Below are 18,025 nucleotides of genomic sequence, written 5' to 3'. Positions count from 1 at the left end.
GAGGGAACCATCTTCAATAAGCAACTAGATAATACGTTTTCGTATATCCATACAATATATGCTGTCAGCTGTTAAAAAGAAAGCTCGTGTTAAAACCTATAAGTGGCGCCAGGCATGGTGGCTCAAGCCTGTAATTCCAGCAATTTGGGAGATGAAGACGAGAGGATTGCCTGAGCTCAGGGGTTTGAGACCAGCCTGAGCGACATGACAAGACCTTGTCTCTACAATAAATCAAAATATTAGCCAGGCGTGGTGGCACATGCTTGTGGTTCCAACTACTTGGAGGGTTGAGGTGGAAGGATCACCTGAGCTCAGTAAGTCGAGGCTGTGATAGCCATGAACATGCCACTGCACTCCAGCCTGGGTGACAGAGTGAGACTCCGACTCCAAAAAAAAAAAAAAAACCATAGGTGCTGTTGTGGGATGATTTCCAAAATATGTTAAGTGAAAAAGACAAGAAAGCATGGTACAAAGCAGTATGGACAGTGTTCTAGTATTTATTTGTGTAGAGAAGTTCATTTGTTTGTATGTGCATAGAGTATCTGTGGCTACACAAGGAGATTCCCTCAGGGAGGATTACTGAGGTCAAGGGTAGGAAAAAGACTTTTCACTGTACACCCTGCACTATCTGATTTTTTTAAAACCATGGGTATGTATTTCCTTTTTTAAAAAAAGACAACAAAAATAATAAAACACATGGGCTACCAATAGGATATCTACATATGCTTATAATTACATAGATAAATACACACACACACACACACATATATATATATATTTTTTTTTTTTTTTTCTTTTTTGGAGTTGGAGTTGGAGTCTCACTTTGCCACCCAGACTGGAGTGCAGTAGCACAATCACTTGCTCACTGCCACCTCAACCTCCTGGGCTCAGACAATTCTTCCACCTCAGTCTCTTGAGTAGCTGGGGCTATAGGCATGCCACCACACCCAGATAATTTTTTTATTTTTAATTTTGTAGAGACAAGGTCTTGCTGTGTTGCCTAGGCTGGTCTCGAACTTCTGGGCTCAAGCAAACCTCCCATCTCAGCCTCCCAAAGTGCTAGGATTACAGGAATGAGCCACTGTGCCTGGCCAAATACCTGTATTGTTATGTTAAGTAAAAAAAAAAGATAATTTTTAACTTATTCATATAGTATAGACACAGTTCTATGAAAAGAGAAAGATGTTTAGAGGACAAAAAGTTGGAAGGAAATGATGACATATACCACATTTTTAACCTGGAGACTATAAGCTATTGCTTATCTTATAACTTTTTTTACAGTTTTCAACATGTCTTTAATAATCACACTTTACTCTTGTAATAGAAAAAAAAAACTTTAAAAAAATGATGTTAAGTTAAAATATTGTATCCATTTTTTTTTTAGTTGGAGTCTTACTCTGTCACCTAGGCTGGAGTGCAGTGGCACGCTTCTGGTCACCGCAGCCTCGCCCCGCTGGGCTCCAGCGATCCTTCCGCCTCAGCCTTCCAAGTAGCTGAAACTACAGGTGCGCACTACCACGCCTGGGTAATTTTTGATTTATTGTAGAGATGAGGTCTCGCCAAGTTGCCCAGGCGGGTCTCGAACCCGCGGGCTCAGGCAATATATCCATCTTTATAGTTCAAATGCAGAAGTTGAATCAGGAGAGACGAGATGTAAACACACTGTTCAAGGCCTTTTTCAGCTCCAGGATTCCACGTTAATGGAGTCTGTTGTGGTTTCTTGACTCCATTCACTTTTTTCTGGCTTGGCAACTTCTACTGATAAAGATGAGAGACAGCTCATAAGCTAGCCACACACACACACACACACACACACACACACACACACACACACAAATTAAGAAAACACACAAAAAAACTATATTTATCATACCCAATACCAATAAATATGCAGCTGGATGAGCATTAACAGATATTACTGCATTGCAAATTGACACCACCCTTTAGGAAAACAATTTGGTTACACAAATCTGAAGCCATAAAAAGCATTTACACCCTCTGACCCAGCAACTTGACTTCAGAAATCCATCCTCAAGAACTTTACTCATAAGGGTCTTAATTAAGAATGGTATGCAGCCATAAAAAAAAATCACAATTACAAATAGCATGTAGCAACACGAGGAAATGTTTATGATACAGTGCTAAAGAAAAGAAAAAGAATATAAAACTGTACGTATCCTGTCGTTATGACCACTTAATAAAATGCATGTGAAAAGCCCCGGAAGGAAGTGGACTCACATGTGCTTGCATTCAGGTGGAGGATCACAAGCAAGTTTTTTCTCTCCTCTTCTCTTTTTCAAAATGTGTATAATATATTCTTTTTTAAAACAATGTTTATAAATACTTGAAAATTTGAAGTCCGGACTGTTCCATAAGAAATGATTCTTCTCTAGATTTCGCATACAATCCATTGACATCTGACCTCTGTGCTTGCTATCATTGCAGCAAACTAACTTTTTTCTCTTTTCCTGTAGAAATCTCTGTGCCATGAAGGCCAAGTGGAATAAGAAGCGAATGTGCAGAAGAAAGATGAGGCAGAGGACCAAGTAAACCTCTAGCTCATGCACCCATGGAGGCCACAGAAGCAGAAACAGGGAATGCCAGAGGCTCAGGACACTGGTACAAGTTGTCGGACTGCATGCGGTCTAACTTGTCTCTTCAGGAATCTAGAACTCCATGCCATCTGATCATCAAAACCACTTCTAAGAGACCCTTTCTCATCATACCAAGTACAGTCCCTGTTGGTCCTTTGTCCTGGACCTGTGATATCCTGGACTAGTTCCATGTTGAGTTGTGGCCGAGTGTAAAATAAATCATCTCTTCTGCTGTCTTAGCTGAAGAATTAAAAAAAAAAAAGAAATGATTCTTCTCTATGTCATTTGGTCTCTAGTTCCCTTTAGAAAAAAAATTAAACCCTAGCATCTCATATAAAAACAGTCACTAATATTTATTCAGCAACCTCTCTGTGGCCTTTACATATTTTAGTTCAATGAGTCAATTTAAGTAGAAATCCTTGCTACCATTTTGCAGATGGGGAGAACAATGGCTCAGACAGGCTAAATGACACAACTAAGAGATGACAGTGTCAGGACTGAAACCCAGGTCCTGTCAGCTCCAGGCCCAGCTCTTTCCATCACATCATAATAACCATCCAAAACAGGCCAGGCACAGTGGCTCACGCCTGTAATCCCAGCACTTCAGGAGGCCAAGGCAACAGGATTGCCTGATCCCAGGGGTTTGAGGCCAGCCTGGGCGATATGGTGAGATCTCATCTCTACTATAAATGAAAAAAGTTGCCAGGCATGGTGGCACGCGCCGGTAGTCCTGGCTACTTGGAAGGCAGAGCCAGAAGGATCGCCTGAGGAGGTCCAGGTTGCGGTAGCCATGATCCTGCCCCTGCACTCCAGCATGGGCAACAGAGTGAGACTCTGACTCAAAAAATAAAAAAAGAATCACTCAAAACAGTTATTGGCACCCCAGGTGTGCCAGGAAGGGTGCAATTACCCTGTAGATGTCAAGGGTGTCCTCATTTTACAAATGGGGAAAGAGCAGCTAAGAAAGGTCACATCACTAGCACGAGATGCCAAAGTTGGTAAGAGGTAAAACTGGGATTCTAACCAGGGTTGGTCTGTGTTGGCAGCCACTACACCATCTTGGTTACCACGACAAGGAAACCCCAGAAACTCTGAGCCTGGGACACAGGGCACCATTCCCAGTGCAGCCACCACCATCAAAAAGGGAGCGACTGGAAGGAAGGTGAAGGCTGTGGGAGGTGGGCTCCTGGGCTGCCCTGAGCTGGGTGGGGCCTGGCTGTGTGCACACTCGTGCACCTGAGGCCTGGGGCTCGATGAGCTGGCACCGTGCACAGAGACGTCCATGTGGCCTGGCCTAGAGCCAGCACAGATGCCATGTCCTCTTGCCAGCACTGACAGCGCCGGTGCTAACCTGCCAAAAGGCCTTGAGAAAAGCCATTAAAGCTTTCTTAAGGATTCCTAGTTCTCAGAGTGGGAAGAAGTCCCGGAGGGAGGAACACAGTCTTCTCCATGGTGGAAAATTCCAGTGCCACGCGGTTTGGCAAAAGAACATGGCAGAAGTGATGTCTAACCTCCTTGACCCCTCTGGAGCCACAGGGCCCTACTGGGACCCAGAATCTGGAGCTGAGGTTGGAGTTCCGTGCCTGGACCCAGAGCTGAAGCCAACACTACAGGAAGGGCTTGAACGCTAGAGACCCAGGAGAACTGATGTTGTGCTGTTAATCCAAATCCAAAGACATGAGAACCAGGAGAGCCAATGTTTCAGGTGGAGACTGAAGTCAAGCAAAACAAACAAACAACAAAAAAAAAGTGATCAGCTCAAGGAAGTCAGGTGGTAACAGTTTCTCCTTTTACTTGCAAGAAGGTCAGCCTTTTTAATCTACTCAGGTCTTCATCTGAAGAATGAAGTCCACCACATTAGGAAGGGGAAAGAAAAGAAAAGGCTCAGATGCTCAGGAAAGCAGGAAGTCCAAGTGACCAAACCAGAGGTACTCAGGCCAGAGGCCAAGTAAGCCCTGAATATGGCCCAGGCCCTCTGAGGTATGGACAGGGCTGAGGTGGAAGACAAACCAGCGCCAAAGAGAGCTCTGAGGACATGGGTGGTAGGAACCCTCACTGCTGGCAGGAGTGTAGGTGGACCGAGTCTTTGGAAGGCAGTGGGCACACACATCTTCTATGATTCTACTCTTCACCATACACCTAGAAAAGCTCTCCCACCACATGGGCCCCACAATGTTCCTAGCAGACTGCTCATAAAGACAAAAGCTGCCAACAGCCCAAATCCCCACAGACATGAGAATGGATCTAAAAAAATGCATACTAGCCAGGAACGGCAGCTCACACCTGTGATCCCAGCACTTTGGGAGGCAGAGGCCAGAGGACTGCCTGAGCCCAGAGGGTCGAGACCATCCTGGGCAACATGGTGAGACTCTGTCTCTACAATAAATCAAAAAATTAGCCAGTGTAGCAGCATGTGCCTGTAGTCCCAGCTACTAGGGAGGCTGAGGTGGAAGGATCGCTTGAGCCCAGAAGGTGGAGGCTGTGAGGGTCATGATTGTGCCACTGCACTACAGCCTGGGCAACCGAGTAAGATTCAGACACATACACACACAAAAAAAAAGTTTCAATTTTTCAACAACAAAAAAAATGAAGACAAATCTGAGTGGGGAACTGCTGCCTGTCGCCTGGAGTAAGGCCTGCACCCAGAATCCGCCTAGCTCTGACCAGCCGGCACTGACTGTGAATGGCCCAAGAAGAGGGTAGAGACACAGGCTCTGGTTGGCCTAGGTCAAAGGAGCATGGAGGAGAAGTTGCAGGTCTGAAGTCAGAAGGTTGAGTTCAAATCCCATCTTTGCCATGGACTGTCTGCATGACCACGAGCAGGTCATTAGAATTCTCGGGATTCTTCAAGTCCCCACCGGCAACATGAGCTAGGAACCTGGGCTTTATCTCTGAGTCCCCAGCACTTAGCATCTTATCTGGCATCTAGTGATAAATAGACATCAAGTATCCAGTCTTATGAGAAAAACAGACAAATTCCGCTTGTGGGAGAACCTACAAAATACCTGATCAGCACTTCTCAAAACTTTCAAGGTCAAGGTAGGAGGATCACTTGAGGCCAGGAATTCAAGACCAGCCTGGGCAACACAGCAAGATCCCAAAGCTACAAAAAATAAAACAGGCATGGTGGCATGTGCCTGGAGTACCAGCTACTCAGGAGGTTGGGGTGGGAAGACCCTTTAAGTCCAGGAGTTTGAGGCTGCAAGGAGCTATGATTGCACCTCTACACTTCAGCCTGTATGACAGAATGAGAACCATGTGTCAAGAAAAAAAAAGTCAAGATCAACAAGAAAAATAAAAGAATAAATATTGAGTAATTCCACTTATATGAGGTACCTAAAGCAGTTCAAGTCATAGAGACAGAAAGTAGAGTAGTGGTTACCAAGGAAGGAGTCGGGGGAAAGGGGTTACTGTTTAAGGGGTACAGAGTTTCCATTTGGAATGATGAAAAAGTTCTGGAGCAGGAGGTGCCTAGTCTGCTCCACTGCCAGAAACAGAAGTCCATTAAATCTCCACTTCAGGAAGGTGGCATGTTACAAGGAACAAGGACCAGGCAGGGGTCAGGAGTCCTGGATGGTGATGACGGCTCAACACAGTGTGAATGTACGGAATACCACTGACCTGTACACTTAAAAATGATTAAAATGCATTTAAGATGTTAATAAAATTCTGTGGAGGCCAGGCTTGGTGTCTCAGCCTATAATCCCAGCATTTTGGGAGGCTGAGGTGAGTAGATGGCAACTTGGCTAGACCTTGTCTCTACAATAAATCAAAAATTAGCTGGGCGTGATAGTGCACGCCTGTAGTTCTGGCTACTTGGAAGACTGAAGTGAAAGGATCACCAGAGCCCAGCAGTTGAACGCTGGGGTGGCCTTGAGTGCGCCACTGCACTCCAGCCTTGGGCGACAGAGTGACTCCAACTCAAACAAAAAAAAAAATCTGTGGAGATTGAAAAAAATGATTAAAATGGTAAGTTTTATGGGATATATATGCTTTACCATGACATTTAAAAATTGAACGAAACACAACCAACAACCAAGAGCAATCGGCCTAGGAGCCTAAAGAGACGACCGAGTGTAATGTAGGATCTTGACGGGATCCTGGAACAGAAGAAGAGACTAGGTGAAACTCAAAGAAATCTACATAAAACATGGACTCTCGTCCACCCTAATGTATCAGTCTTGGCTCATTAATTATAGCCAATGACCATATTAGTATAAGACGTTAATAAGAGGAGACACTGGGTGTGGGGCATATGGGAACTTAGGGGACAGTTTCTTAGACCTGCCTTTGTTATTTTGTTTTGTTTGGTTTGACATGTAAAAACTAGAAAAACATACATAATGTAAAATTTCCCATTTTAGCCTTTTTTTTTTTTTTTTTTTTTGATTTAGGGTCTTACTCTGATACCCAGATAATGCCCAGGCTGGAGTGCAGTGGCACACTCATGGCTCACCACACCCTTGACCTCTTGGGCTCAGAAGATCCTTCCACCTCAGTCTCCTGAGTAACTAGGACTATAAGTGCATGCCACCACGCCCAGCTAATTTTTTGATTTATTGTAGAGATGAGGTCTTGCTATGTTGCCCAGGCTGGTCTTGAAATCCTGGGCTCAAGCAATCCTTCCGCTTTGGCCTCCCAAAGTGCTGAGATTACAGGCATGAACCACTGTGCCTGGCCTATTTTAATCATTTTTAAGTGTACAGTTCAGTGGTATTAAGCACATTTACACTGTTGTGTAATTATCTTCTTAATTTTTTTTCTGAAAATCTAAAAGAAAATATATTCAAATTATATGTGTGAATATAAATATATATGAAAAGATATAATGTTATTAAATGCTGTGTTCATTATTACTTTCTATACATTTCGAATGAAGGATCATTGGCTAAGGCGCCAAGGGAAGAAAGGAGGGAAGGGGGAGGGGAGAGGGATGTTGACTCACAGACTGCCATGTTTTTTTGTATTTTGGGGGTTTTTTTTAGTTGGAATCTCACTCTGTCACCCAGACTGGAGTGCTGTGTCCCAGCCACCGCAACTTCACCCTGCTGGGCTCCGGCAATCCTTCCGCCTCAGCCTTCCGAGTAGCTGGAACTACAGGCGCACGCTACCACGCCCGACTAATTTTTTTTTTATTTTATTGTAGAGATGAGGTCTCACCAAGTTGCCCAGGCAGTTCTTGAACCCGCGGGCTCGGCAATTCACTCACCTCGGCCTCCCAAAGCGCAGGATTACAGGCTGAGCCACCGAGCCCGGCCTGACTGCCACGTTTTTACGCCTACCCCCACCCACGGACCCATAGATATCGTGCCTTGTCTCCTGTATGATATCGGTTCTTCCCTGCTCCCCCAGATCTTTGAAGAATCCACGAATTCCTCCTTATTTTCTATTTCTTTCTCATTTACTTACCTCTGTCATTCTATACCTACCATCTCTTCTCCTGAACCAGACCCAGGGCCTGGCAACTCACTAAAAAAAAAAAAAACTCCACCTGAACTGAGAGTTTTTGCCACACACAGTCATGCGCTCTGTTAAAATAGAGGCCCAGAGCAACCTTAGCCCTAACATGGAATCACAGAATCCGCGAGGTCACACTATGCCCCAGCCCTCATTTTGCCAAGTAAGAAACTAAGGCCCAGAGGGTACCTGTGACTCGTTTAACAGCTGGTTGAAGGCCGAGTAGGGATTGGGACCAAGGGCTCCTGACCCCAGCCTGGTCTTTGTTTCTACAACAAGCCACCTTCCTAAAGTGGAAATTTAATGGACTTCTGTTTCTGGGAATGGAGCACACCAGGCACTCTGACTAGCTCCTGCTAAAAACATTAACATTGCTGGGTAAGATGTTTTCAGTCCTTAAAGGCACCAAATAAGCTGGCAAAAGGGTTAAGGATAGTCATAGGCCAAAAAAGAAGAGGAAACAGGAACCCAGAGAGGATGTGGAAGCTGGCTTTCTCCCCAAGGAAGTGTGCCAAAGCCAAGTAACCTTGAGCTTCAATGCTGAAGATATGAGTGTGTGACAGAGGAGACAACCCCTTGCCCAGTCAAGGTAGAGAATTGAATAGGAGCACCCTCCAATAAAGCTAGGCCGCATCTTTCGTACAAGGGTGGGCTAGAAATAAATGCACGTCCCACAGAAGAGCAAGGAAAATGGCCCATGTCAAACACTGAAAGTGGATGGAAAGAAAAACATGTTTACCCTTATATAAACCACAAGCCAGCCCTTATGTTTAAAGTCATAGGACCAGCCGGGCTCAGTGGCTCAGCCTGTAATCCCAGCACTTTGGGAGGCTGAGGTGAGTGGATTGCCTGATCTTGCGGGTTCGAGATCCGCCTGGGCAACTTGGCGAGACCTCATCTCTAGAATAAGTCAAAAACTAGCCGGGCGTGGTAGCGCGCGCCTGTAGTTCCAGCTACTTGGAAGGCTGAGGCGGAAGGGATTGCTGGAGTCCAGTAGGTCGAGGCTGCGGTGGCCGGGAGCGGCCACTGCACTCCAGTCTGGGTGACAGAGTGAGACTCCAACTCAAAAAATAAAAAATAAAAAGTCATAGGACCAGGCATGGTGGCTCACGCCTGTAATCCCAGCACTTTGAGAGACCAAGGCAAGAGGATTGCTTTGCGGGGACAAGGAGACAGCCATAAGAATATCTGGGGAATAAGTATTGCAGGCAGGCAGCAGCGATTGCCAACTCGAAGGCCCTGAGGCAGGGTCCTGCCTGGCTCCTGCCAGGAACATGAGGAGGCCTCCGGGTATAGAGTGGGGGGCAGCCAAGCAGGAGAAGATAAAGTCACATAAGGAGACTTGGTTGTACAAGGCCTGATGTGCCATCATGAAAACTTGGACTCTGCCCATGGGTACACAATATGCCATGTAACAAATATGCACTTTTACCCCAGGAATCTAAACTTCTTAAAAATTAAAAAAAAAAAAAAAAACTCGGAGCCGGGCTTGGTGGCTCAGCCTGTAATCCCACGCCTTTGGTAGGCTGAGGTGAGTGGATTGCCTGAACCCGCGGGTTCGAGACCTGCCTGGGCAATTTGGCAAGACCTCATCGCTACAATAAATCAAAAAATCAGCCGGGCGTGGTAGCGCATGCTGTAATTCCGGCTACTCGGAAGGCTGAGACGGAAGGATCGCAGGAGCCCAGCAGGTCGAGGCTGCGGTGGCCGGGAGCGGCCACTGCACTCCAGTCTGGGAGACAGAGTGAGACTCCAACTCAAAAAAAAAAAAAAAAAAAACTCGGACTCTTCCTCTGAAATGTGGAGCTATTAGAGGAGTTTGAGCAGAGAAATAAAATGATCTAACTTATACAGTAAAAGGATCACTCTGGCTTCAGAGCTAAGAATATATGAATGAAATCTGGAAGACCTAATAGGAAGCTATTCCAGAAATCCAGATAAGCTGGGCACAGTGGCTCATGCCTGTAATCCCAGCACTTTGGGAGGTAGAGACGAGAGAATTTTCTGAGCTCAGGGTTTTGAGACCAGCCTGAGCAACATGGTGAGACCTCGTTTCTACAATAAATCAAAAAATTAGCCAGGCATGGTAGTGCATACCTGGGATTCCAGCTACTTGGAAGGCTGAGGCAGAAGAATCACCTGCCCAGCAGGTGGAGGCTGCATGGCCGTGAGCATGCTACTGCACTCCAGCCTGGGCAACACAGTGAGACTCCAACTCAAAAAAAAAAAAAAGAGAAATCCAGATAAGCCAGGTACAGTGGCTCATGCCTAAAATCCCAGCACTTTGAGAGGCTGAGTCAGAAGGATCACTTGAGGATCCGTCCTAAAGTTTGCGATCGTACTAAGCAACACAGCAGATTCCATCTCTACAAAAAAATTGTTTAATTAAAAAAAATTTTTTTTAGTTGGGATCTCACTCTGTTACCTAGTACCAGAGTGTAGTGGCATAACCATAGCTCACCGAAACCTTTGACCTCCTGCGGTCAAGTAAGTCTTTTGCCTCAGCCTCCCAAATAACTGGGACTACAGACATGCACTACCATGTCTGGCTAATTTTTTCTATTTTTTGTAGAGATGAGGTCTCACTATGTTGCCTAGGCTGTTTTTGAACTCATGGACTCAAGCAATCCTCCCATCTCGGTCTCCCAAAGTGCTGGAATTACAAATGTGAGCCTCACCACACCCAGCTGTTTAATTTTTTAAAAAGAGACAATGAGTGTTGACAGTTCTTTCAAGGGATTTTGCTGGTATTTGAAGCCACAAGACTGGATGAGATCAACAGGAGTACACAGAGAAGAGAGACTTAAGGTTAAAGCACAGTTAGAGGTCAGAGAGAAGAGAAATGAAGCAGAGGGCTGAGGAGGAGTAAACAGTGTAGTAGAAGGAAAAACAAGCATGTATGGGCCTTGGAAACCATGCGGAGGAAGGTGTGATAAGGAAGAGGGTATGTGAAGCTGCCAAATGCTGCTGGTGGGGTGGACAAGAGGAGAACTGAGCATTGACCATGGGCTGGAACATGGTGAAACGGAAGAGTTCAAAGAGAAATGCAAGTAAACTTAAAGAAAATCACCACCCACCAGAAAAGCCAAGATTAAAAAAAAAAAAAAGACAGAATCACAGAACACTGGCAAAGATATGGAGTGGCTGGAACTTGCATACACTCCTTGTGGGAGTGGAAATCACTACCATCTTAGAAAAAGCTTTTAACAGTATCTGCCAAAGCTGAAGATGTGTATAACCTATGACCCAGCAATTCCCTTCCGGGTTTGGGGGGGAAGGGGGCAAAAAACCTTGAATTTATTTATTAAAATTATGTATTTAGTCTTACATGTTTAAACTTCAGTCACCTTCAAGTGTTCTCTGTCTGATGCAATATGCCTATTGAGACACTTTTTCCTCTGCTCAAAACAATTCTTGAACTCATCAATTCTGATGCTTTTTAGTGCTTCTGCCGTTTTTTGTTTCACCCTTTTCACATTGGCAAAATGTTTCCCTTTGAGGACTTTTTTCATGCAGAGAAACAAACAAAAAACATCTCTAGGGAAGAGATCAGGTGAATAAAGAGGGTAGGGTACAGTGGTCATGCCATTCTCGGTCCAAAACTGCTGAACACTCAGCCCAGTGTGGGCAGGTGCATTGTCAGGGTAGAAGAACCAGTCACCTGTTTGCCACAACTCGGGATGTTTCTTCTGCAAATCATGACACAACCTTCTCAAAACTTCCAGACAAAAACTTTGGTTGACGGTTTGATCTGGAGGGAAAAATTCCGAGTGTACTACAAGGGGCCTGACCTCCAAAACATAATTCTGGGGTTTTCTGGGTCCTCACTTCATGTATTTAATAGCAATTCACACATATGTTCACCAGAAGACATGGACAAAAACATTCATAGCAGCATTCTTCGTGACCACCCCAAACTAGAAATAACACACCAATAATAGATTAGATAAATGGTGATATATTCACATAATGATGTATTATCTTGCAATGAAAAGAGCAAACGGCTGGGCGCAGTGACTCACACCAGTAATACCAGCACTTTGGGAGCCCAGGCGCTTGAGACTAGCCTGGGCAACATGATGAGACCCTGCCTCTGTGGAAAAAAAAAAAATTATCCAGGCTTGCTCCCAGGTACCCAGGAGGCTGAGGCAGAAGGATTGTTTGAGATCAGGAGGTCGAAGCTATAGTGAGCCATGATCATGCCACTGCACTCCAGCCTGGGTGACAGAGTGAGACCCCAACTCAAATATAAAAATGAGCAAACGACTGTTATATGCAATAACATGGATAATTCTCACACTATAGACTAGAATATTGATAGAGGAGGGAGAAAAGGGGAGGTAGGTTAATGGGTACAAACAGCCAGTGAGATCAAAGGTATACATTCTAATGAAGTCTTGTATATTTCAAAGTAGTTAGAAGAGAGGACTTGAATTTTTCCTAACACATAGAAAGGATAAATACTCAAAGTGACATTCACCTCAAATACTCTGACTTGATCATTACACATGCTATGTACGTAAAAAATATCACATACGCTGGGTATGGTGGCTCACACCTGTAATCCCAGTACTCTGGGAGGCCAAGGCAGAAGGATTGCCTGAGTCAAGGAGTCTGAGAACAGCCTGGGCAACATGGTGAGACCTTGTCTCTACATTAAATCACAAAATTAGTTGGGTATAGTGGCATGCTCTTATAGTCCCAGCAACTTGAGGGGCTGAAACAGAGGGAACACCTGAGCCCATGAGGTCAAGGTTGCAGTGAGCCATGATTGTATCACTGCACTCCAGCCTGGGAAGCAGAGTGAGACCCCAACTCAAAAAAATCACATGTACCACATATTTAAAATATTATTTATCAATTTAAAATATTGATAGAGTATAAAGTCAGACCAAAAAAACAGAAATCATGTGACCCATTTAAAGTTCAAAAGCAGGTCAGGTGTGGTGGCTCAAACCTATAATCCTAGCACTCTGAAAGGCCAAGGTGAGAGAACTGCCTAAGCCCACGGGTTCAAGAACAGCCTGGGCAACTTGGCGAGACCTCATCTCTGCAATAAAATCAAAAAATTAGCTGAGTATGGTAGCACATGCCTGCAGTTCCAGCTACCTGGAAGGCTGAGGAGGAAGAATCACCTGAACCCAGCAGGTCGATGCTGGGGTGACCGTGAGCAAGCCACTGCACCCCAGTCTGGGCAACAGAGTGAGACTCTGACTCCAAATAAATAAATAAATAAATAAATAAATACAGTTTGAAAGCAGATAAAACTGGTGCTCAAACAAAACTTGTATGTGAAAATTCATAGCAGCACTATTTACAGTAGCCAAAAGAAAACAACCCAAATGTCCACGAATGGATGAATGGATTAACAAAATGTGGAATATTATGCAACCATAAAAAAGAGTAGAGGGTTTATACATGCTACAGCAAGAACGAACCTTGTAAATTTTATGCTGGGTGAAAGAAGCTGGACACAAAAGGCCATGAATTTCATGAGTCCATTTATTTGAAATATCAAGAATAGGCAGGTCCACAGAGGTAAAAAGCAGATGTGTGGTTGCCAGGGACTGAGGGAGATAGGGAATGGATAGTGACTGCCAACGGGCACGGACTCCTTCTGAAGTGATAGAATGCTCTGGAGCTGGGCAGCGGTGGTGGCTGCACAATACTGTGAATGTACAAAATGCCTCTAAGTTGTACACTTTTGTTTCATTTTGGTTTCAAGTCGGGGTCTCATTCTGTCACCCTGGCTGGAGTGCAGTGGCACGATCATGGCTCACCACAGCCTCGACCTCCTGGGCTCAGGTGATCCTTCTACTTCATACTCCCGAGTAGCTGGGACTACAGGCATGTGCCACCATGCTTGGCTAATGTTTTCATTTTTTTGTTGAGACACGGTCTCGCTATATTGGCCAGACTGGTCTCAAACTCCTGGGCTCAAGCAATCTTCCCGCCTCAGCCTCCTAAAGTGCTTGGATTACAGGTGCGAGCCACCATGCCCAACTGAGTTGTACCATTTTTAAATGGTTAGAATGGTAACTTTTGTATTACATGTATTTTACAACAAAACAAAAAAGACTCACAAATCTATGGTGTAACAAATCTCTGTACCCTTGGGGTACAGAGAAAGGTAAGTGATGGAGAGGGGAGCAGGTTTTCTGGGGTGCTGGCAATTTTTTTTTAGCTGGGTGGTCATTACATGGGTATGTTCATTTTGTAAAGATTCACTGAGTGATGAGAAGCAGTGAGTATAGATAGTTCTTTTTTGTTGTTGTTTTTGACTTGGAGCCTCACTCTATCACCCAAGTTGGAGTGCAGTGGCACACTCACGGCCACTGCAGCCCCAATCTGATGGGCTCAGGTGTTCCTTCCACCTTAGCCTTCCAAGTAGCTGAAACTATAGGCACATGCCACAACGCCCGGCTAATTTTTTTTTTTTTTGGTAGAAACGAGGTCTCACCAAGTTGCCCAGGCTGATCTCGAACCCTGGTCTCAGGCAATCCTTTCGCCTTGGCCTCCCAAAGTGCTGGCATTACAGGCTTGGGCCACCACGCCTGGCCTAGACCGTTCTTTCAAGGAGTTTTGTTGCAAAGTAGATCTGAGAAAGAGTGCAGTAGCTAGAGGGAAGAGTGGGATCAGGGGAGGGTTGTTTTAAGATGGAAGAAATAATAGCATTTTATGGCTGACGCTGGGGTGGCTGTGAAGTGCCAGCCTGGGCGAGAGTGAGACTCCAACTCAAAAAAAAAAAGAAATAATAGCATTTTTAAATATAAGAGAAGAATCTAGTAGAGAAGAGGAGATAGATGACATGGGAAAGACAGGGGAAAGCGGCTCGAGTGACCCCTGAGCCCAGGAGAGGAGAGGAGACTGCATGCCTGCGTGGGGGATCCACAGCTGGCAGACCCATCAGAAGGACCAAGCGGAGGCAGTCACGTGAGTGTCCGTGCGGGCAGGTAGGCAGAGCAGGGTGAGTCTATGGCAGTTCATGTCTGGTTTATTCCCAGGTTTTTGCCCCCAATTTACTGGCGCACAGCCTCAGAATCAGGGGAAAAGGGTTTGCTCACAATCACACAGCCGGAGCCAGAAGGAGAGCCAAAGTCTGACTCCAGGTACACCACATCAAGCTGCCCGAGGGCCTCAATTTACCTCTCCACTGCCTGCTACAGCACTTCCTATCACTTGCCCTGAAACAACTTCGCAAACTTTTAGGAGCACCTCTCTACATACAGGTTGTATATGTATACATACAGGGGTGCCAAAAAAGTATATACACATTTTAAGAGACATGATCTATGTATTTATTACTTTTGGAAGTTGATGGAATTACGGTAGCAGTGTGTAGTAATTACGGTAGCAGTGTGTAGTAATTACGGTAGCAGTGTGTAGTATAATGTTCGCTCAACCGTGCTTCTGTCATTTTTCTTTGTCCTGCCTGTCTCATGGTGACGCTAGCATTCATTTGATTAACGTCATCTTTTGAGTGAATGTTATACTTAAAAATGTGTGTACGTTTTTTGGGCACCCCATATATATGTGTGTATATATATATGATGACTTGGCTACTACAGGTTATTTTTATTCATATACATATGTGTGCTTATATATGTGTGTGTGTGTGCGTGTATTATATAGTACATATGTAGTGGCTGCTACAGGTTTTTTTTTTGAGCTGGGGTCTCAATCTATCACCCAGGCTGGAGTGCAGTAGCACAATCACCACTCACTGCAGCCTCGATCTTCTGGGCTCAGGAGATTCTTCCACCTCAGCCTTCCGAGTAGCTGGGACTACAGGCATGCACCACCACACCTGGATAATTTTTTAATTTTTTTGTACAGACAAAGTCTCACTATATTTCCCAGGCTGGTCTCAAACTCCTGGGCTTAAGCAGTTCTCCCACCTCGGCCTCCCAAAGTGCTGAGATTACAAGTGTGAGCCACCATACCCAGCCTCTATAGATTATTTTTGTACATACAAATATGTGTGTATCTATAGGTTCGTTGGGGTTTTTTTTTGAGTCGGAGTCTCACTCTGTCGCCCAGGCTAGAGTGCAGCAGCATGCTCACAGCCACTGAAGCCTTGACCTATTGGACTCAGACAATCCTTCCACCTCAGCCTTCCAAGTAGCTGGAACTACAGGCACGTGCCACCATGCCCGGCTAATTTTTCTTGATTTATTGTAGAGATGAGGTCTCGCCAAGTTGCCCAGGCTGTTCTCAAACCTGTGGGCTCAGGCAATCCTCTCATCTTGGCCTCCCAAAGTGCTGGGATTATAGGCATGAGCCACCGCACCCAGCCAGATTACTTTTATACATATAAATGTGTGTGTATATACATGCATAAAAAATAAGGATCCTGGAATCTAATGAACAGGTTGGTCCACCTTGTCGGTATGCCTTCCCACAGAAGGGCTGTAGTTGTCCTCCCTCCTCAGCTTCCATGCTTCCAGGCTGGAGAGTTCTAACCCTGGAGCTTGCCCTCATGGTAAAAGCCCTTCCCCACTCCATCGTCGGGCCCTTTTCCAGTTCTATTACATCCTTCTTGGAATGCAGAGGCCATAACAACAGAAACCACAGTGGTTTCCATTTTAAAGAGCCTTTTGCAGGGACAAGGGCCCATTTATACATTCAACCTGATGGTTCGCAAAGCTGTGGCTTGTCCAAGGTGACACAGTGTCCACAATAGAGCCCAACCAGGAAGAATTCCAGTCTCCATCACACATAGCCGCCTGCATGCAGGCCTCCAGATGGGCACTGTGCCTCAGTCAGGACACACGCTACAGCTAGTGATGGGGGTGCAGCAGGTTGTGGCAAACTGGCTTAAAGCAATATGGAGGACTGACTGGATTATAGAACTCAAAGTCCTAAAGAAGACAGTCTTCTAGATTGGCTGGCAGGGGCTTAACAGCATCATCATGGTCCGAATCTTGTTCTGCCTGGCCATGCACAGTGGCTGTAGTGGGTTGGATGGTAACACCCCTCAAAATCACATCTACTTCCTAACCCCTGGAACCTGTGAATGTGACCTTATTTCAAAAGGGGGTCTTTCCAGATGTAATCAAGGTCTTGAGATGAGATCATCCTCGGTTACCCAGGTGGCCCCTAAGTCCAATGACAAGTACCCTTATAAGAAAAAGAAGAGACTGGATGCAGTGGCTCATACCTGTATTCCCAGCACTTTGGGAGGCCAGGGCAGGAGGATTGCTTGAGCGCAGGAGTTCAAGACCAGCCTAGGCAACATAATGAGACCTCGACTCTACAAGAAAAAAAAAAAAATCAAGAAATTAGCCAGGTGTGGTGGCGCACACCTGTAGTCCCAGATATCAGGGTGGCTGAGGCAGGAGGATCGTCTGAGCCCAGGAGGTTGAGGCTGCAGTGAGCAGTGATTATGTTACTGCATTCCAGCCTGAGAAAGAAAGAAAGAAACAAACAGAAGACAGACATTTAGCAGCCACAAGCCAAGGAATGCCAACTGCTATCATAAGCTGGAAGAGTCCCCTAGACTCCCCTACAGCCTCTGGAGGGAGCACGTCCTGCTGATGCCCTGATTTCAGACTTCTGCCCTCCAGAACTATGAAAGACTACAATTTCTGTTGTCTTCAGTCACCAGCTGTGTGGCAACCTGTTACGGCAGGCCTAGGAGACAAATACAGAGGACAAGGAGCGCAGGTAAACTTGGGCCTGAACACTATGCTCTGCCCCTATGTCCGGGAATAGGTAGAGGTAGTTTTCCCCAAAGCCCACAGACTACATGGGAAAAGCACGGTCACCAAGAGAATGGGAATAGATGCCGGAGAAGCAACCAGAGTTCACTCCAGGCACCTTGTGAGAAAAGCACCATACCCTGAGCATCAGGAACAACAGAAGGCACGACCTTCACAAGTTCAAGGTGCAGAGCTACACAGTCCTGGGGGTGGCCTTCCAAAGTCCGGGAACACAGCTCTACTTGTGGAACATGTAGCATCATCCTCTTTTTT

This window comes from Carlito syrichta, unplaced genomic scaffold (genome assembly GCF_000164805.1).
Source record: "Carlito syrichta isolate Samal-C Ts95f unplaced genomic scaffold, Tarsius_syrichta-2.0.1 Scaffold124069, whole genome shotgun sequence".
Lineage (NCBI taxonomy): Eukaryota > Metazoa > Chordata > Mammalia > Primates > Tarsiidae > Carlito > Carlito syrichta.
The sequence above is the reverse complement of the archived record's forward strand: the minus strand, read 5'-3'. Positions refer to the sequence as shown.